Source organism: Macrobrachium nipponense, chromosome 17 (assembly GCF_015104395.2).
Source record: "Macrobrachium nipponense isolate FS-2020 chromosome 17, ASM1510439v2, whole genome shotgun sequence".
NCBI classification, from domain to species: Eukaryota; Metazoa; Arthropoda; class Malacostraca; order Decapoda; family Palaemonidae; genus Macrobrachium; species Macrobrachium nipponense.
This window is the reverse complement of record NC_087210.1, coordinates 81,006,735-81,029,605: the sequence shown is the minus strand read 5'-3', so window position 1 is coordinate 81,029,605 and position 22,871 is coordinate 81,006,735. Positions and strand designations below refer to the sequence as shown.

Here is a 22,871-nt window from a genome sequence, read left to right as displayed (position 1 = left end):
TGAGCCATATTTACTCCAACCATTTAGGCCTGTCTGCCCATTCGTACGACTGGGATGCACCATGATACACTGTCCGTTACTGGAGGTGTGATAAACTGCAAAGTTTGTGACTAGAGGTGTGCTAAGCTGCACCGAATCACACACAATACACATCACAATCACAACCACCTACCACACAGCAAGAACCCCAAAGAGATCTCGCCAAACAATGGCAGCAATCAACCCAACAACACACCACACAAACCAGAACCACCTCAATCACAAAAACCCAACACCACCACCACCCATTCAGAAACAGCAAGCAACCCCAACGAAGCCCCACGAAAAAAGAGACCCCACCCCAGACTCACAGAAGGCACACTATACACACAGAGGAACATGCACGTCCCAGATGCCAAGCTGACTTCCTTCCTACCCTACTCCACACCAAAACAACCACTTCTCACCCCACCCCAGCCAATCATCACAACATGCCCTCTTCCTCCCAACCCTGTTCTTGAGAGTAACACCTGTACTGGTAGTCAGGGTAGTGCCCCAGAGGCCCCCCCACCAACAGACATAACTACATCCTCACAAAGTGAAGAATCAGGAGATAGCATCTGTAGTTATCACAAGTTTCTTCACCACTTACTCCCAGAGCAACACTTTACAGCAGATCTCAGGAAAACACTAGTATCATTGATAACTAAAATGGAGCAAAACTATCAAAACCCAAACAACACCCCAAACGACGATAACAGCACACGCACAACCCTAAAAATCCTTCAATGGAACATAAACAGTGCCAACTCAAAATACGCCACAAAAACTGCAATCACAGGTGCTCATAGAAAAAAATGACATTGTCTTCCTACAGGAAACTTGTTGGAGAAACCAACAAATTCTCAATTCAGGGTTACACAGTATACAAAACCCCACACACAAATGAAAACAGAGGTTTAATCACCCTGGTGAAAGCAGCTAATTCCATCAGAGAAAATAAGAAACAGACTGTGGGCCAAGGCATTGAAACGCTAAGCATCCAGATAAGACGTAGAAAATACCTCACTAGTCATTCACAACATATTACAAAGGCCATGACAAAATCCTTGAAGGAGAAAACCTCTTCAGTGCTGCCTCCAGAGAAAACACATTCTTTGCAGGAGACTTCAATGCGCATCATCCATGCCTACGATCCCAACAACATACAAATGCAGCAGGCAGACACATACATCTGCTTTTGGAAGAATTTCCTGAAGTGGCACTGCTAAATGACACAAACGAAGCTACTCACCTCCGAGAGGCAGACTGGACCTTAGCTTCGTATCCCAAAACCTGAGGGAAGAATGTGCATGGAAAGTGCACCAATACTAACCAGCAACCACACTTTGCAACGAACCCCAGCATAAAAATAACAAAAATTCACCCTCCACCACCCCCGCCAGCAGGATGGAGACCAGACCTGGCAAACTGGCCCACATTTGAAAACCAAATGACGTGAGAGGGCAACACAGTACCTCCAAACTCCGGCCCAAAACATAAGCACGCTTCAGGAGGACTTTGAGTAGCCTGCATAATGCAGCAAACATCTCCATGCCTAAGAAAACTTTTACCCACTAACCAAACCACACAAGGACAGCTGGTACTACAACACAAGAATCAAGGAAATGAACACAAGGTAAATAGAACAAGAAAGCTCTTCAGACGCAATCCCACTGATGAGATGCATGCTCTTCTAAGAGATGTTATAAACCATGCAACACAAACTGCCAAAGAAATGAAGCAAGAAACCTGGCTTAAATGGTGCACAGACAGATACCCGACTTACTCCCATTGCAAAAAAATGTTCAAATGGTTCAACAAAATATCAGGAAAATCCAAGATAACACAAACCACGCCATCCTGACCCATCAAGCTGAATCAAACAGACTTGCATAACATTTTGCCGACAGGACCAAATCGGCACACCTACCACAAACCACAAGAGAAAGGCAAGTGGCACTAGACCCAGGAAGATGGAGAGTCATTAACACAGCCTGCAGGATCCCTGATGACACACACTCCCATTCACACTAAAGGAACTGGGCAAAGCCCTTCAAAAGGGAACAGACAGCCCCTGAGCAGACCATGATCACATACAGCATGCTGAAGAACATTGGAACGGCAGCCAAAACAGTTCATCTCCATATAATCAACAGAACATACACAGAGCGCAGTAGACCCACACAATGGAACCAACAAAATACACAGCCGATTCCCAAGCCCAAAGAACCCAACTCCTACAGACCCATCTCTCATCAGTTGCACAGAAAAGACTGCAGAGAGAATGGTGCTAGACAGACTGCTATGGAAAACAGGACCTCTACACCATCGCCTATATGCCTACAAAGAGGGCATAGGCACACAAGAATGCCTAGCAGACGTCATGTCCACAATTAACGAGAGAAAAAGCAATAGTATTTTTTCTGGACTTGGAAAAAGCTTATGAGCTAGCCAGTGCAGCTGCCATCCTTGAAGCCTTGGCTGACAAGGCTGTGAAGGGCAACCTTTTAGCATGGGCCAAAGGATACATGCAAAACAGACAGGCCAGAGTCACCTTCCAAGGAGCCAAGCTCCGGACTTCTTTCTCAATCTGGAGAATGGAACACCTCAAGGAGGCATACTCAAGTCCTTCCTTTTCAATGTATTAATGGAAAAATTAGCCACAACCACCCTACCCAATGGAGTTGAAATATTCATTTATGCAGATGTCGTCTGCCTAGTCAGCACAGACAGAAACAGATCTCGCCAGAACATGCAAAGTGCAATAATACAAATTGAAAATAAATGCAAAGACTAGGTCTAAAAATCACACTGCAAAGACAAAAGCAATGGCCATCAAACACAGTCTAGACCCAAATGAAATACAGTTTCATGGGTGAACCCATTGAATGGGTAGACAACTTTGTATACCTAGGAGTAAACATAAACAAGCAACTCTCCCCACGCAAAGAACTTGAATACTCAAAGCAGAAATCAAATGCAGACACAATGCCATGAGAAGGATCACCTCTCTACTACAGGGAGACATGTAATATTCATCGCCCTCAGAAAACCTTCTACATACAAACAATAAGGTCAACGGTTGAGTATGCCGCACCTGTTCTCACCAGTCTCTCAAGCACAGAGCAAAAGAGACCTTGAAGTTAATTGTTGAAACCAATGGCCCTCCTCGAACTCATCCACAGGTGCTCCAATGTGGACTAACTTTATGCATTCTGAGATATGAAACAAAACTAGTCTCTGACATAAAGAATATAGGACCAGAGGCAAAACACAGCCATCCTGCTAAAAACCTTAAAAAATGAAAGGAACTGTCCACTAAAAGAGAGATCAAAAGTGCATTGATCTCCACGAAGAACTAGACCCACCCAAGACATACGCTGGCAACCTTTTAGAAATGCTGAGAAGAGTAGGCATGCAAAAGCATGCTGCTGACATCAGAGAAGACTCTCCTCTCACTGAGTATGTAGAACCAGCACCCTGGAAACCAGAACTCTTCAATATCAACTACACAGTCCTCCCGGCAAGCAAGGAAGCATGCACCATTCAACAGCTGAAACAAGCAGCACAAGATTCAATAAGGAAAATGACAGCCACAAATGAATACTTTACAGATGGATCAGTAGACCTCAGCATTCCTGTGGCGGCGGCAGGAGTCTACTCGACATCACTAAAAGGGAGCTGGAGGCTCTCAGACAATGCCTCCACTCTACAGACTGAGCTGATAGCAATCGCTAAAGCGCTAGAAGACTCGCAACACAAACTAGGAAACACAACTATCCACACCGACTCGAAAGGAGCGATACAAGCCGTCACAAAAGGCAAGGCAAAAGAAAATATCAAACTCCTGACAAGCATATGGGCAATTGCCAACATCCACCAAACCAGAAACAGACAGATAACTCTCAACTGGATTCCAAGTCCCATAGGAATCCAAGGAAACGAGGAAGCAGACTCCCTAGCAAAGAGTGGGTTACACATCAACAACATAGGCATTAAAATCAGCCACTTACTGACTCAACTTAAAAGCAAAGCCGCAGCATACTGTCAAGTGAAGAAGAAAGCAAAGTCAGAGCGGTCTTTGGAGGCTCTAACACTGCAAAGTGGTATGTAGACACCACCAGTCTGCAACCACATGACATTCCCAAAGATATGTCAAGAGCACTAGCAGTCATAATTCATCGTCTAAGGCTGGGATACCATTGCACTTGGCAAAAGATAGTAGGCGATCCCAAGCCATGTAAGTACTGCGAAAGAATTCCAGAAGAACCTCTAGAACACTACCTCTTAGACTGTCCAGAAACGGAGCAACTAAGAGATAGGTACATAGCAAATGAACGCACAACCACTAAAATCACAAAGCACATTCTAGCAACACCCATGAATTGCAGGTTTCCTATGCTCCTACCCACCACCTAGGTAGGAACAGAACACTACCCTGACGGACAGCACATGGTTGCCAACAATCATGACCACTACCCCATCCTACCCTAACCCACATAACATGCAAGACAAAAAAGACAAACCTCTTTAACAGACATCCCCATTCATCTATTGCCGCCCTTATCACCCCTCCCCTCACACTCATCACTATCCCTCCACCACACTCACCAGTCAACACACACCCAAAGAAACCGACCGGAGGAAAAGGAATATGTCTCAGAATTTCACGAGGTAACCCTTACTAGCTAACTGTGCCTACAACTCAAACCTTCATTCTTCCAATTGTTGGCTCTCCTACTAGCACTTTACTACTATCCAGCTTTCCCTATGGACTGAAGGGTACCTTAGGGTTTGAAAGGGTTTCAACCTTGCCCATCAAATCCTTCATTCAATATCAAATCACCTTCACCACATCATTCATGTATCACCAATAAAGTTGCATATCCTAAGCATCTCACATCTCAAACTAATATGACATACGGGCTGCTCTATAACCTTCACAAACTCGGCCCTAAAGGAGCAAGCAACATGGAAGCTGCAAGAGACTCTCACAAGTGACCACATAGCCATTGATATTGGCCTACAGCTCAAAAAACTGGCCCCCATACTGCTGCCACAGAGAGATGGAACCGTAAGTTTGCAAACTGGGCTACATTCGAAGCCACAATGACTAGATGGGCGAGGGACTACCTTGAAAAAACCCCAGCACAAATGACATAGAACTCTTCTATGAAGAGTTCATTAGCAACTCAGAGAGGCAGCAGATATGTTCCATGCCAAAGACCAAACATCCCATGACTGATCACAAAGATTCATGGTACTACTGTGAAAGAGTCTAAGAACTCAATGCCAGAGTTAACAGTCTGAGAACTCTTCAGATGAGAGCCTTCTGGTATTTGAAACAAGCCTGGTTATTTTTCATATATTCATTTGTTCCTTCATTAGTGGGCATTACAAACAGTTCTCCTTGGTGGTGGGTCTTACCTTGAATGACTTTCCTTTTTTCTCTAAGTCCTTTACAAAATTCATAAGAGCTGCTATCGGTTGGAGGAATGATCTGGTAGTTTGTATGTGAAGGGGCTGAAAGTGCTGTTGTGGTCTTTGTTGCTACCATTTGTTTTTTGGTGACAAGCTGGAAAACCGGGGGTCGTCATAGTGCCATGGGCAGGGGGGGGGGGGGGGTGGGTTTGCTCTTCCTTCAGGAGTGGCAGTGGTGGTTTTCTCTTCGGAGGAGGTGGAGGAGTCCAATCTTGGCCTTACAGCCTCGAGTGCATCTGAAAAGGAAGAAGCAGACTTCGTCCTTTTCCAGTTCTCTGGTGCTGTCGCCTCTACAGTGGTGTGTGGGCTGAGTCACGAGTCCATGGCTGCATCAGTCTATCTGAGGGGAGAGAGAGAGAGAGAGAATGTGTGTGTGTGTGTGTTGTTTTACTTTTGCCTGAAGGGCCTAACTTCTGGTTTATGAGAGACACCAGACCCTATCGTTTCTTTTGCCTAACTTGGCAATAAAGAATAGCGTAAGTAGGAAGTTTTGTCTTTTAGTCCTTGCTTCAATCTGAGTTTTTTAGACCACAACGGCTACCGAAATTTAGGCAAGAGAGACTGTTAGTAAGAGAAGAATTATTTGGGAGAGAACAGAAATGTCAATGAACTTTCTTATATTTTGTGAGAGCTCTCAAATTTATCATACTCAGTGTCGTCGTAAATTACCGAAAATCGCTGGAAAAATCACCGCTATCGTCAACTGGGGATGGCGCTATTGCTTGCTGCCGCTCACGTTTCGCCAGAGAAGGTCTCAGAAGAAAAGTTACTGCTACGGGTGCCGAGCAGCAACTGGATGAGAGATACATTTTACTTATGAGGATAGGAAAGGATGGATTTAATTGGGGTGAGGGTGAATGGTATATGGACAGTTATGAAGTAAAGTAGGAAATAGAAGTAGTTGTTAGTAGTGAATATAAGGGGGCAGACCCCTTTGCTTTGGTGAGGGTGCAGTCTGTGCATGATTTTTGGCGAGGTGGAAGGGTCTGGAGGAGGAGGTGATTGTTTTTTTTTTCACGTTCGGTGACAGGTGGTGCCAATGATGTTAAAGTGATTAGATTGCCGCTCTATTGCAAATGGTGGAATTTTTTTTTAATAACTTACCAGCTACAACTAAGTTGGGAATTTAGTGGCACTAGTCATACTCATGACAATTGAGTCACATCTGACTCACACAGAATAATGAAACGCAAACTTCTGTCATCTTTAGTAGTCAATTTTGATCACATAGGATTAGTTAGTCCCATATTTGTCAGGGGACACTTTTCTTACAGGAACTTTGGGAGAAGGGATAGGATGGGATGATGTTCTGGTCTCAGGAACAAGAAAAGGAAGCGCATGAAATATTAACTGAATTTGTAGACGTTCATCCTTAGAGTTTTCCAAGAGAAAATAATGTTGGGAATCGTTGAGCTACACATATTCACTGATCCTTCTAGCAAGGTTTACGGAGCCGTTGTATATGTCAGGCAACATGAAGGTCAAACGAACATTCTAACTTCTTAGATGAGAGTCACATCAAAAAAGCAATTTAAATTAACCGTATCAAAACTTGAGTTGTTAGCCTTATTGTTGGGATTTCGGTTGTGCAGCCATCTCAAGAGTTTATTCAGCTTCTCTCAAATTGTCACATGGACCGATAGTAAGGTGGCTATAGTCTGGGTACAGAGTAGGTAAGGAAACAAAAACACTTTAATCTCTAATTGTGCTGGGGAGATCAATTTCATCCTACAGGAATGTGTTGTAGAACTACGCTATGTTCCCACCAAAGAGAACCCAGCATATATACTCTCCAGACGTGCCAGTTTGATGGAACTGAAGTCTAGCCACATGTGGAACAAGGGACCTACCTTTCTCCTCAACAGGGCAGAACCGAACTGCCAGATGACCGAAAGCCTCCCGACGAACAACAAGCCATTGTTGTTGGAGCCCTCAGAGTTGAGAGACGAAGTAACGTTGACTCCGCCCAGAGAAATATGGAATCTAAGGGGAATTAATGTTTGTTTCATGAAGTTGAAGAAAATTATGAAATATGTCTTAAAGTTTGGGAACTGCAAGGCAGATCCATTCACTATATTAGTATACTTAGAACAAAGACATTATTATCCTACAGTATGTGACAAACTTGGAAATGATGTGCAAGTGCCCACACACATAACTAATTTTATCCAGCAGTTTAACTTAGTGATGAAAGAGGACATTGTCTATACAGGGTAGATTACGTAACATAACTGATTGTAAAACCCAGTTGATTTTGTCGCCTCCTAAAGGCATGTTAGCTAGGTTTTTATATTTAGAATCCCTCATACACTCGCATGCATTGTGATATCAACATATTAATCACACTTGATCGACAGGAATGCTGGAGCCCTGCACTGAGGGCCATCGCCAAGAGAGGGGTAGGAAGATGTAGGGCTTGCATTCTCGCCTTCAGGCCTCTTCGTCGTCGGCCACCGCCTCCCCCTCTCCCGTTTGACAGAACTCGCCTGCTACACCCTTTCGATAAGGTCGGCGTGGACCACACCGGCCCCATCCAGATCAAAGGGGGAGTGGGATACATCCTCTTCAACAACCGTCCACCAATTTACGCTGGGGACACGAGAAGACTGAGTTCTCACCCCATCGCATCTCATTCGTGGTAATGTGATAAGACTGCCGCTAATGATACCTCAAGAGGAAATGCACACCACCCTGACCACGAGGCAACTGTGACACAAGTACTTAAGGTTAACTGAGACCTTGGCGTGATGGATACCTGAAGATGCTCCAAGAACGTTACGACTTCCGAGAGAACCCTCTGACTGCCCTTCAAGAAGGCAATATCGTCTTAGTAAAGGGCGATCAGGGGAAACGTAGTTAATGGGCTCTCGGTGAAATTATCACAGTCTCCTTGATAAATGATAAACGCGGGATAATGAGATCCGTAAAGGTGTTCTTAGAGGGCGAAGAGCATCTTTGAGCAGTAGAGCACATTGTCCCACTAGAGATAAACACCCATGTCTATGAAGAAGAAGAAGGAACCCGGGATGATGCAGAGTATGAAATCGAACACAACGAGAGTGACCAGGATGACAAAAATGTAAGTAGCATATCTCAACAGACTGAAGGACTCGAGTTGAGTGAGCGAGAGACAGAAACCGGTGTTAGCGAAGAGAGTGGAACGGTGACTGAGTTTCAAGTGTCTGACCGAAAAGGAAAGCTGCTGTTGAGCAGACAAAAAATAGTGGAGGGTAAGAGACAATTTGTGTGTGATGTATTTTTGAGGCGAACTATTAAAAAAGAGTGGGATATGGAAGAGACTTGAAGGTGTTAGATAAGGTAGTGCTGATTATTGTTGGTTGCATCTTGTGTGACCAAACAACACGGTTCCGGAGACAGCTTCAAACTGATACATTTTCTATGAAGTGTCAATTATGTCCGTTTTGTAACTCATACTACACAGGGATGAAGTCACCCTTCATGAAGCTCTAGCCAGATCATTCTTTTGCTACCTGATAGCTGTAATGTGGAGCTATGCAACAGTCATCGTAACAAGTGAAACTCTTGGTTACTATTGATAAATTTTACGTTGCTATAATATTCATTATAGTTTCATTTGCGATGAATGACTATGCATTTTGAACGTAACAAAGTTAAGTGTTCATATTTTGCCTAGTTGAAAAGTTTTCATTTACATGAACACATTTTGATTGAAATTCTATTGAAGTCGACAATGCTGTGAAGAAAGCATTGCCCCATCATTTACCATACTATTTGAGTCGTTTGAATTCTTAGAGTAATCCTGTATTACCAAGTTTACCTTAATTGGTCGATTTGGCATTAATAACATCCGATACAATTCTTACTTTCATTAGTTGGTTTGTACCATAAAAATAATCTACGATTACCATTTGAAGTGATTATCTTGAACATCAATTGAGATCATTATCTTAGTGGAGATGCTTGTTTCGTTGATCATTGTAATTTAATTGATTGCCCTTGTTGCGTTCTATCATGTTTGTATACGATATTACCCAAGTCATTTGCCTGTTTGATTACTAGAAGTGATTGTGTAATTATACTATTACCTGAAGTGATGATTTATTGTGCATTGATTGAAATTTGGTTGTTTTTTTCTTTTTTGTGGTCATACAATGTTTTTTGCCTTAAATGTGTTTGCATTGCTGATTACAGTTTCACAAGCAAGTTAATTATCCTATGTTATATGCTTAATCGCTTGAGTTGAACTCTTAAAAAATTTTTATTTGCCTTTCATTGCATAGCCAGTTGCAGTGGCTACTATTTTGACATTTATTGTATTGTCCTTTATAAAAGTTATCGATTGATCACTCGGAAGTCAAGATTGTGTCTAGCTGTTAAGAGCTGGATGTTTGACGTCGTGCTGCACCAGACGTGGAGGACTTACGTGTCCCGTAACGAAACTGCGCACTCTAGCCCCCCAGTTGGGTCCCCCATCGCATTCATTGACCTTTCCTTCTTTTTCAGTGCTCAGTTTTTCGCGATAAAGAACTCCACCTTGAGGCCTTAACTTTCCCTCCAATTTTCCCCCAGTGGTGGCAGAAATGCAATGGTTCTAAATTTCACAAACTTTTTTTTAATCTACTTATTATTTCGCTTAAATTTTCTGCATCACAAAGTTATTTGATGTGCTTTTTTTTATTTAGTAGTTTATTGAGTTAGTCGCTTGGTGGAAAAGTTGAAATCAAACTATAGAAAATGACTAGTTGGCAGTGCTATAAAAGCAGCAACCCAAGTTCGATCGTTACTACGGGAAGAAAAAAGGGAAAGGCCCGTGCCAACAAGAAGTGTTGGCTAATACAACAACAACAACAACAACAATTCGATCGCTTTCTTCACTAAAGACCTTAGCTTGAGATAAAGATGTGAGAGTATGTCGGGGTTTGATGGCCATACATCCCCCTGAATATCAGTTTCCACCAAGTGACTAACTGTGAGTACTTATAGAAAAGTATTCAATACTTAGAACGGGCATTTGTTTAACATGTTATTTAATTATCAGTGATATCAGTGATCTCAATACCGAGGAGATTTGCGTGTTATTGTCAATGTGAACTAGATTTCAAGTGATAATTTCGTGTTACCTGTGCGACCTTTTTATTTCAGTCCTGATATCATACTGGCCGGAGCTGCCTGAGTTGTGTAAATATTTAGATATAAGTGCAGTAATGATAGTAGGTATATTTTTCTAATAAGATTTGTAAATTAACTTCATAGTTCTTTTCTCGACAGTTATAATGGGAATTCCGTGTATTTATTTATAGAAAATATAATTACATAACACGGTAAATATTGTCTAAACTGCAACCTTCTTTTACCGCTAATTGGCAACTCAAAGCTCTCGCTGAGACGACCAATGCAACGGTGTCTTGCGGCAATACTGTCAAACTTTAAATATTTATGGATGCAACATAATAATACATGTTCATTTTCTCTTCACATATCACACGCATCTAAAATCTTAAATTACGAGTGAATTCAGAGAGAATTTTGTGTATGAAAACACAAGTCTTTTTTTTTTTTTATCTTATCTAGATTGCATGAATGAAGCAAAATCCAATGCTAAGTAAAAACAGGTATTAAGAATTATATTTTTTCTCACTTCATTTGTACTCATTGCAATTCCTTTTGTTTGTATCTTATTGGCTTCAAGAAATCACGACTTTGTTGTGCAATTAATACCGAATCCTATGGTATGTATCTTTTGCAAAGTATGAGATAATTGAAGAAAACTTAAATATATTGCTGGTTTTCTAAGCTACAGACGAAAATATAAGACACTGAATTGGCTGCCTACCTTCCGGTACCAGCCAATCAGAGGCTGCCAAACTAACTTCTCATAGGCATAGGATCACCCAAGAATCTACCCTAAGTGGACTGACTATACTAGTACTAAATCAAAGATTCTGTCCATTGGAGAATAAAGCTTTAAGGAGAATATAAAGAGTCAGGGGGAAAATAAGTTAAAAATGGTGAAGTTAATCAATGAAGGATGGTTGATCCTTCCACCATTAAGTGTCCTGGAAAAGGTCGGAGGAGGATGCCAGGAAGGAGCATCGATCCTCTCAGCCGAGTCCTTTTTCTTCAGGTAAAATGGACGACCCCCATTATTCAAATGACTAAAAAAACAAGAATCTGAACTGGACTTTGAAGGTGTGTACAGTCATGGAAACCAACATTTATTTTATTTACATTCAACTTCCCTGTCAGATATATACGTTAGCTATAGACTCCGTCGTCAGCTAAGTATATATTCTGGCAGGTAAGTATGTATGAAACTTTATTGTACAATAACTATCATTTTTCTGTTCCATGACGTCTTTAAAGCCTTTGGATCTTGTTATATGTTTGTACTGAATTACAACATCAAAGCTCATTCGAACAGATTCCTTTGATAACATACAATGAAATAACTTGTGTTCGGCTATTTCTACCCTTGTAGCTTTCGGTTATCTCTCTTCTTCCAATGTACTCACTCCATTTAGTTGTCTCAAATACTCTCTTCCTACATTACTGTTAATTGGACTTGCCATAAGGAATGTGAACACATTTATTCTTCATGCTTAAATTAAAGAAACGCGTACTAAGATTAGACACCGAATCCACTGTAGCAAGCTGAGTTTTTGAGGAGAAATGATGTAAAGATATTCCCATCGTATGTATATTTGAAATATACGAGCAAAATATCCTTCATAGTTTTCGAGAAGCTATGAATATACAGAAGGAATATTCTAAACAAAGTCACGAAAAAAAAATGCAGGGAAATAACCAAAGTGTAAAGAAAGAGTAAAAAGGCCCTCTGGTATTCTATTTGACGAAATGATTAATTGTCCGGAAAAAAGTCGGAAAAGTCACACCTTGTAACAAAAACACCGTCCTATTCTTAGACCGAAAGAAGATTGCTTCTCAAAGATCACAAAAAGGAGCTGATAGTTACACGAAGAATTAATGTCTCCTTGTCAATGGAGGGGGAGTTTCCATGATCAGATGAGAAACGGATTTTTTCTGGTTTAAATTAATCTGAATGATTTTTTTCTGGATTATCTTGCCAGAGGAAGAACTTGTCTTGAAGGAAGTGTTATAATATCAGGAAAATGAAACTGATTAAAACTGAATGGGTTTTTTTATGACCGATTCAAATACCCACAGTACGCCCTATGAAGTGGAAATAAGTTATGTCCTTGAAGAAAATGTTTCTGCTACTTTTTGATACGAATTGAAGTGTACAAAAAAAAAGATGAAAAAATGGTTTAATAATGAAATATTTTTTCTTCCATTCTTTTAAACTTGATAAATATTTGCCTAAAGGCCTGTCCACACGATCGGGCCTGATCGGCGGACTTCCCCTCTAACAGACACACTTGACGGGCAAACCGTCAAATTGCCCGATGGGTCTTGTAGCAAAATCACCATGGTGGTGCCCGATGGCTTGAGCTTCGACCCTGGCAGACGTACGTACGTGAACCATATACATTTCTTTTACTGAGCCATTCTTTGCACCATATTCTCTTTTTCATTACACAAAGCAATTATCATGCTACAATATCTTCTTCTTTGCGGTAAGCAACATGTTTATCGTACCGCACTGAACACACTACTGGCATCGTCGGGCACGCCCTCCTCTCCATCGCCTCACCCCTGTGACAACCATTTCACGGATAAGTCCGCCAGAATTTGCCCGCCAACCCTGGAGCACGCCGATCAGGCCCGGTCGTGTGGACAGGCCTTAAGGCCCCGTCCACATGGCCGAGCTTTGCTCGACGAACTTTGTTCGATGTGACGTCAGAAGCGGAGAAACCGAGGCAAAGTTCTGACTTTTCTTGCAGTTTCTCCGCTTCTGACTTCACATCGGACAAAGTTCGTCGACCAAAGCTCGACCGTGTGGACGGGGCCTAATGGGTATCGATAGGCTTGTAATGATTTATAGTGCAGTAAATGCAGTCAAATCACTCTAAAAACAAGTAAAATCTAATACGATATTTCATATAATATGAATGTTAAAAATAAAAATATCAATAACGAAAATGACAATATTAATAACGAAATTAACATGCAATGAAAAATAACAGACAACACTACACCATTGGGAAGACCTAAAATGTTGAGAAGTGAAAGAATAAAGGACAGTGCACAGTGAAAAAAATAATGAAAATTAAGTATATGAAACACAAACTCATAAGCGAAAGCAGTACCTTCAAAAACAAAAAAGTATTTTTTCACTGGAAAATAAAAAGAAATATTTATACAAATGCTCATCGAAACCGAGGCAGTGCTGCGCTCCTGAAAATAAGAAAACAAACGATTGTTATTAATCTTAATATCATAAATGATGAATATATTAATAATTAACATTACCACAAATTTTAGTCATTGTTATATAGTATGGTCGCTCTGTCTGCACAGTATCCTTTCTCTCTCTCTGAGAGAGACAGAACGTGATAAGACGACTTGAGTCATTTCCATATTCCTGAGCAAAGCAAGAGAGAGAGAGAGTGGCTCTTTGGACACGTGAGCGAGCATGGTACATAAGCACGTATGTTGTGCGTCTGTGTATTTTGTTTGTGATTGTGTCCGATCGACAAGAGTCCTACACGAGTCCCTCCTCCAATTTGTCTCTCTGCGAAATTTCGATGAATTTGCTAAACACTTCGGAATATACAGTGGTGGCTTCATGCTCGTTTCTCTTTGTCGACCAGCTAGAAAGAGAGAGAGAGCGAGAGTATCCCTTCTGTTAGAGCTGTTCCAGCATTGTCCGTCTACAGATGGAACAGGAGGAGAACATCGTAACCAAAGTGATCTATGCCTATTCAAACCTTTCACATAGAATTTTATGATTTCATATCAATGAAATTATTTTCAATAACAATCGAGTGACCAAAGAATGATTCAAATACCGGTGATGGGCAGTGCAGAGTTTGAGGGGCGATGGTGATTGTTGTATTCAACATCTAGCATTTCCATGTACTTTTCAAAATAGGAAATAACTGATACACATGCACTTTCGGAACTGTTCTACAGACATAATTATAATCGTTCATCTTTGCTTCAATTACTCTGAAAGTGTGACTTTTGAGAGCTTCAGAACTTTTCAAATATTACCTTCAACAGTATATAAGGAATGATCAATATATCTTTTTTTTAAGGTAACTGCATAATTAAATATATGCTATTCCATTAGATGACTCTTCCTTCCCTATTAATTTTGAACAACTGTGAGTTCTAGCATCAGATGGAAATGTGCTATTAGTGGTCTAATCCAGCACTAATACAATAGATAAACAAACCCTGTCTATCGCTGTCAATAGAAAATCCCAAGGTAAAGGTTATTTTGGCCTAATCTGCTACTAACTAACTTTGACAAAACTCCTTTTGACTGTCTTAGGCACCGTCCACACGGCCGAGCTTTGCTCGAACTTTGTTCGATGTGACGTCAGAAGCGGAGAAACTGCGGTAAAGTTCTGACTTTTCCCGCTGTTTCTCCGCTTCTGACGTCACATCGGACAAAGTTCGTCGACCAAAGCTCGACCGTGTGGACGGGGCCTGAGTTAGATTCGCTCAAGTCTTCTTTCACTCCAGTCTTGATCTCCTTTGACACTTTTGTCCCCTTGATGCCACAGGCGGCCTCCTCCTTTCGAGGCAGCTGAGGAGGCTCAGAAAACATCGTTCTCAGTCTTCCTTTTGACTGATGCCGGAGAGAGAAAGCGAATGAGAGAGAGAGAGAGTGCCCTGGGAGGATCAATCAATTCTGCAAACTTTCTTTATTAGTTTCTTATTCTCCCAGTAAATATTATTGTCCTTTCGTTGCTGAAGTGTCAATAAGTGTAGAAGCTGAGGATTTGCTTCATCGTTATGTAAGAGTTGTGATGATAAGGCAGGACAGTGTCCGCTCCTTACAAGGAATATGAAACTGATATAGTAATTGAAATATATGTTAGATATCTTTTAAAAACCTTTTACTTGTATATATATGCGTGTGTGCGCATGTGTGCGAATGTAACAAAATTACTCAATGCATTAAAACAATTTAAATTACTTACAATGCACATTGAATTATGCACTATATTTCACCGCTGAAAACCACAGAGAGAAAAGACCTAGCTCAGAGGAACGGTTCAATTAAACATGGAACTCCTGGAATATGATCTTAACAGCATCTTGAACTTACCTGAGATCCCTCCAGGTAGATGCAACACTTTCCAGATGCAATTCGCATAATATGATAGAGCAACATTCCCAGCGGACCAGATTTTGAGGAAAATCAGAACTAATTCCGTAGATAATTTTGTAAGGTCAAAATGTATTCCATCAAAAAAAAAAAGGTTATTGTCCAATCTTTTTCAATGCCTTTTAAAATGATTAGTAATGGTTTGTGCACCTTGAATCAAACGCGTTGAACCTTTCTTCATTGGAACTAATGGTTAAAAATCTGGTGATGGATAGTCGAGGCGGTTGGACGTGATACTAATAATCCTTCTGTATCTGTATGTGAACTGACGGGTGTGTATTGAAAGAGTGACATTTCGAAAGAGTGACATTTCGAAAGAGTGACATAACAAAAGAGTGACAAACCTAAATAAAAATTCAGAAGAGTGGCATAACAAAAGAGTGACAAATCTAATAAAAATTCCAAGAGTGACGAAAGAAAGGAGTGACATCTCAGGAAAAAACATTAACTGTTGTTGGAGTAGTTGAAGTGGTTTTCCTAATCGGAAAGTGTTCAGACTTAAAACGACTTCAGGTGTAATTGAAAGTTTGGCAGCAGTTTATTGACTTAACCCCCACTTAACTATAACCTTGTTATTATCTTCCTGCCCCTTAATGGACGAATACGGATTTAAAATCCCAGAAAGGAAAAGACACTAACTTCAGGGAGTACATCTACCGACACCAACGATCCCGAGACCAGAATCATGACTTCAGGTGCGAGGACAAAATTGTTGCTGTGGTTCTGTAACCCTTTGTGGAATTACACGTTTTAATTCACATGGTGGCTGGATATCTGAGGGAAAGGGACATAATCATGCACCGCTTGGAGGGAGGAAGGAGTTAATTAATACAAGTAAATTGATGAACTGAAAGATCAGGCAAGAGCTACAGATTCTACGCCAGCGGCAATGAAACAGGAAGCTCGACAAAAAGCAGATATAAACAATGACGTTGAAATACTAAGTATATACATCAGCTACGAGGCAAGTTATTCATCGCATTCGTAAAAAGGAATTTCCAGTGGAATCAAATTCTGCCATTGGTTTGGTAATCCCGGAAAACTTACAGGTCACGCAAACTAGGGAAAGAAACTAAGTTTTGTTTGACACGGAGATAAATAGTCACTTTGAATGAACGAATAGAAGAGGTCGAGGAGGAGGAGGAGGAGGAGGAGGAAGAGAGAATGATAGCTTTCGGTAGTGACCAAAATTTACGAAGATTAGCATCTGGTTTTTAGATGAGACATTTAAATCTTGTCCATTACAGGTTCCAAGAGCAAATTTTCCCAGCTGTTTTTGTGTTGATGCCTGGGAAAATAAAACAAACAAAAACTATATTCATCAATGCTAGAACATTCTCCTCGGTGGCAGAAGGAAAAGGAATTCAGTAAAAACCCAAATTCATTGTAGTAGACTTTTGAGTTACGTAGCACCAAAGGAGAATTTCCTGAAGCTGGAATATCGGGATGTTTTTTTCATCTATGTCAAAATATTTACCGATGTATTCAAAAGAGCGGCGTCTTGCAGATGCATATAGAAAGAAATAATGAGAATTTAGCCTTAAGTTTACGACATCTGGCTGATGAAATCCGAGATGCATATTTAGATCTCTCAAATAACATTCCAGTTGAAGCTGAACCAGTTTATAGGTATTTTGGCGATACCTATAACTGATTCACTTAAGGTAGATTCTCGGATGAGCCTTATTCTTACGAGACGTTTGTTTGGTGGCCGCTGATTGGCTGGTACCGGGAGGTAGGCAGCTCCCAGCCAATCAGCGGCCGCCAAACTAACGTCTCATAGGCATAGGGATCACCCAAGAATCTACCTTAAGTGAACCAGTTATAGGTGCTAGGTAGACCCATAATTTCGCAAAGTAGAGGAAGACCACGACAAAACCCAGTACGTCATTTTCCACGATTGAACCAACTGTGTGGAGCGTTTTATCACCTGCAAGCATACATCTCCTAGGGACAAATAATGCTGTAGAGACAAGGAAGGCACAGGAAATTTGAAACAGTCGTCAGTCGAACAATACCATATGGGAGTCTGCTCGATGATCAGGGAGTTTGTAAAGATTATCACACAGAACAAGAAATACAGTGTTTAATTCCAGGACTTATTAGAGGAAAAGGAAGAGAGAGAAATCAAAGAGAAAAGAGGCTTGCAACAGTTTAAGTAGAAAGGGAGCTGTCTCTTTAAATGATCATATAGGAGAATTGCTCATGATTTACATTTTGGTTCATGCAACATGCATCATAATGAGCATAGAGTTAACGACTATTAAAAATTATGTTTTTTTTAAAGTATATTGTTTTCTTATTCAATTGTAATTTAATTTTGAAATAAAGGTTTTAAGTATTTTAGTAAGTTTTTTTCTAAACCATGCTATGTAACTCTTCTGATATGTCATTCTTTTGTCACTTATGTTATGTTGATTACTATTTTTTTGTTTCACTCTTTCGATATGTCACTCTTCTGACATGTCACTCTTTGAAGGGATCCCGAATTGACAAATGCTGTGGAAGTTTTCAGTACAGGGGATTCCTCCTTGATTTTTCATGTAAGGACTCTACCAATACGTAATAAAGGGCGTAAGATACTATGAACATATGTATTATCCTTAAAATGACACAGGGTCCGTAGCTATTGTTATATTCACGTTAATGAAGGAAATTATGGCCGCTGGGTATACTAAGGCAATACGCGCCGCCCTTTGCTGCTTGGGACTGAGGGTGACAGGCTTTTGAACGGAACCTGCTTAGAACTTAGGCCTTCAAAGATTTGCGCTCCTGTATTCAAAGGGGAAGGGGCCAGTGGGATCAGGGCACAGTGACGCCATGAACACCTGGGAAACTAGCGGTATTCGTCTTTTTGGACCCTCATCGATCAACATATAGATATATATATATATATATATATATATATATATATATATATATATATATATATATAAATTACATATAAAGTGTGTGATCTTATTATATATGATGACCATGTTCTTTTTTTCGGGTACACACTGCATTGTAACTGCAAGTAAACATTCTTAGTTCGGTAATTTGTTTTGATCTCATAGCCTATATTTGGATTCAATATCATCTGATAGACACGATACAGTGTCTATACTACACCAGAAAAATACTACCAAAAAAAAAAAACGATTACTTCGTGAGAGAAATGCAGCCATGAATGGATCCCCCACCTGCCTTGACCCTTTCCCGACCTTTGCCTTTTTAATTGGCATCTCTCTCTCTCTCTCTTTCTCTCTCTCTCTCTCTCTCTCTCTCTCTCTGTCAGTGGCATAGGGCCCTCGATTGAACCAGAATCCCTCCTTCCTTGGAGGATTCAGTCTTTTTGAATCGTCTTGCTTCAGCCTGACGCTGGAAGAGGACGCACTTGACCCAGCGTCCAATTTTTGCACCGTTCCTGGAAGACATGGGAGAGGAGGAAGTCATATCAGCCACCGTGAGACCATCCAAGTCTTCTCCTCTTCTTCTGCAGCCCCGGAATTCGAAGGTGGCTCCAGTGTCCTCACGGACAGCTCCCAGGGAGTCCACGGAGGGTATGGCAGGTGTCTAAATGGGTCATTTGTGCTTCTGGGGAGGCAACAGCCACGTTGTCGGTCGAAGGTTCTCTCTCTTTTTAAGCATTTGACCAAATGATAGTCATTATTCAAGGGCATTACGGGGATTCCAGAGAGAGAGAGAGAGAGAGAGCCCTCCCTCTCCCAGACCTCCTCCGCCCCCTGAGTGAGAGCTTCACCAAGAGGACTCAAAGACAGAAGAACAGAGGGCGGAGGGAGGCGGGTCAATGATACCAGGCAGTTCATCGGTAGAGGAGAGCACTGAAGAACAGGATGAAGGGCGGGGATGAACGGGAGACCTCCCGAGGAGGAGGAAAAGGAATCCAGCGGACAGATGGCGACTGGACGAGGTTGTGAGAGAGAGACTGAGAAGTCTGTATGCATGTATGTAAGTTTACACACACACACATATATATATATATATATATATATATATATATATATATATATATATATATATATATATATATATAGTATATATATATACCATAAACCAAAAATTTATATGGGTTTGTGCCCTTTGAGCCGACGAAATTATCATCAACTAAAAATTCCCCTTCAGTTAACATATATGAAAATATATTCATTCTGAGGTAGAGCGAATTAGATATCAAAGGACATTTTGTAGCTTAATGCTATGTATGAATTACGGTGATGTGATCAGACTCATATACATACATTATATATATATATATATATATATATATATATATATATATATATATATATATATATATATATATAAGTGATGGGGTGCTAACCACTACACGATACACTTATAAAATTACCTGAATTCACTGAACAGGAAACGGAATTCACAATGTGTGAAATCGTACCACAACCTTAAACCACAGATCAGAAAATCAATTCAGGGGTGAAAATAGACACTTGGGAAAAATCACTTAGATTTAATACATAACTCTTTAGGCAGAAATCACACCTGAACCTCTATAATACAAAAATATGTGAATAACACTCACGCTTAAATAACCACTATACAAATCCCAAACACCCAACTATTAAAGAAACCAACACATTCAAACAAACAAAAGGGAGTGGGGCTTGAGGAGGAGAAAGGCAAAAAGAAAGAATATCCTAACCAATACACACTAATATTCCTAGCAACTTCCGTATGTTTTAAAGTTAGTTCTCCTCTTGCAAGGCAAAGTACAACTCCCACGAGTGGAGGACAAATCAGGTGATTATCAGATGCTATTCCAATCACAGAGCTGAATCCCAAAAAATATCACAAGGTGCCTGGCAAGTATCAAACTGTCCACTGAAGACGGCAACAGAAGAACATTTGCCGTGAGCTTTAATAAGTATAAATATTTTAACCTTGGGACAGATTGGAGATCCAAAAGGTATGTAGGAGGTGAATATTCTCCGTCCATGTACAGTTTGGACACAGGTTTCCCTGGTACAACCTTCTTGAGGGACTTCTTGAAAATTATATGGTAACAGTGTTTACTGAGGAGGATGGGGGGAGGACTCTTCCTCTCTTAGCAAGAGTTCCACCAATAAGCTCTGGAATTCTTTCAGTGGGAGGAGTCATTAGGTATGGTTGGAGAAACCCACACACACACACACACGGAGTAAAAAAAAAAAAGTATCTGAGCAGGTTATATCGCTGTAACTAAGATTACTGTCTCACTTTTAATATAAGTTTGTTTATTAAGATTCCATTTAACTTTCGTCTAAGGCGTTATCTTACCACCGTGTCTGTTATTATGTATCGGTCATATTCATTACGCAATACTTAAAATTGATCCAAATTTTAGAGTTACATTGGTATTGGAGAGAATCACGAACATCATAGCAGGATATTTTAACCTTATCATGAAAGCCAAGTTTATAGTATCGGTTGCAGTGCGTTTCCTACCAATAATATATAGGAAGCATTGAACATACCCAAACACTAAGTGAACGAGTTGAAAGTGTCCGACGCCTTAGCTCCTCTCTCTCTCTCTCTCTCTCTCTCTCTCTCTCATATTAGCTACTTTAAAGTGACATGTCATCTAGAAATACCACTGCGCTAAGTATGCAGTTTTGATATGTCATTAACACCCTCTAATCTTGACTAAACTAATATATGCATATATATTTTTTCGAGGGGCGGGGGGAGTGGTGTCGGGGATTGAGTTCTTGTTGTTAAGCCGTCTTACAGGTTTTGGAATTCTAAAATGTAATTCAAACTGACAAGCTTCTTGCTTTGCTGTACCGATGTCCTCAGCCTGGTTTTACTACAACTGAAATGGGTTGGTGGGGCCTAGGGGGTAAGGTGGGCCTGTTGCGACCCCGATGAGTGGACGAAGTAGATATGCTCGTGGATAGAGTGTATGGCTAACGAAAAGCTCCACTTGAAATATTTTCTTGTTTATCTTTAATGCCTGCGTGTTTTTAGTGTTTATTCTAATATTATTATAATACTGTAGATTTTCTGAATACAACAACATCTACAAGAAGAAGGATTGGGTTAAACTCACTCTCTTGTAAATACATATAGAATGAAAAGGAGAGAGAGAGAGAGAGAGAGAGAGAGAGAGAGAGAGAGAGAGAGAGAGAGAGAGAGAGAGCTGAGGAATCAAAATGAAACTACTAGGGACAGAGAAAAATTCCACAACTGTAATGGAAATTGAAGAAGGACTCCCAAACTTGGTGCAAACTTTTCCAACCATTCCCATATGGTAACTTAATTCGTTTGCCAATGATAAACAATTGTTATGTTCAGAGGTTTCATGTATTCATGGTTGGGTTTGTATTCCCTCTTGAAATATACTGTAGAGGTTATTCCCTACACGCCCTTCATTACAATAATTATTACATGATATGGATAAACACATCTACTTGGCTTATATTTTCAATGTATTAATTGTGATACATGTTTTAATGTCATACGGACAGAAATTCCTTTCGCTCTTATCATTCGTGTGAGGAATGTGGAAAGAGCTATTTGGAGAAATGTAGTTTGCTGATATTGTCCTAGGGTTCTCTTTTTTAGATAATTTTTGAGAAACAATCAGGATAGCGAAATTCCCTTTAGATTTTGAACTCCTTTAAGATATCAAATTCACCTTTCTAATAAATAAATTATAATAATCAATACCTGGAGCTAAACGATAGCATAGGTCTGTTTACGATTTTTTTTACATCATACGACATGGAAGTTCAGCGGAAGCCATGGGTAATACAAATATACATACTCATTTTTACCATTTATTTTTTTTAATATTAGTGAGAAGTCCAGCCACTTCCTTCTAGATCACCTCTTTGCAATCTGTTTGGCATGAAGAATTCATGTTTCTGACGATCTGTGGTCGGTGTGGAGAGTTTCCATTGTGTTCCCAGAGGTCATAAGTTGATCTGGTCTCCTCTCCCTCTCAGGCTCCCACATTTTACCAAATTAGCCTAAATATTCTCAGTGAGGTTCTGTCTGTATCCTTACTTGGCCAGTCAAGCAACTGCAGACTCTCGACCTTGAAACCATTCCTGGACTATTCTGGCCGTATGGATGGGCAGCGGTCGTGAATGAAAATGACAGGAGCAGGTGGGGAGGAATAATT

General features: G+C 40.5%; 1 protein-coding gene across 1 annotated transcript in view; it reads left to right on the top strand.

Moving 5' to 3' along the window:
- LOC135196363 (E3 ubiquitin-protein ligase wwp-1-like) overlaps positions 1-22,871 on the top strand; it is a 422,942-nt gene that overhangs the window by 19,454 nt on the left and 380,617 nt on the right.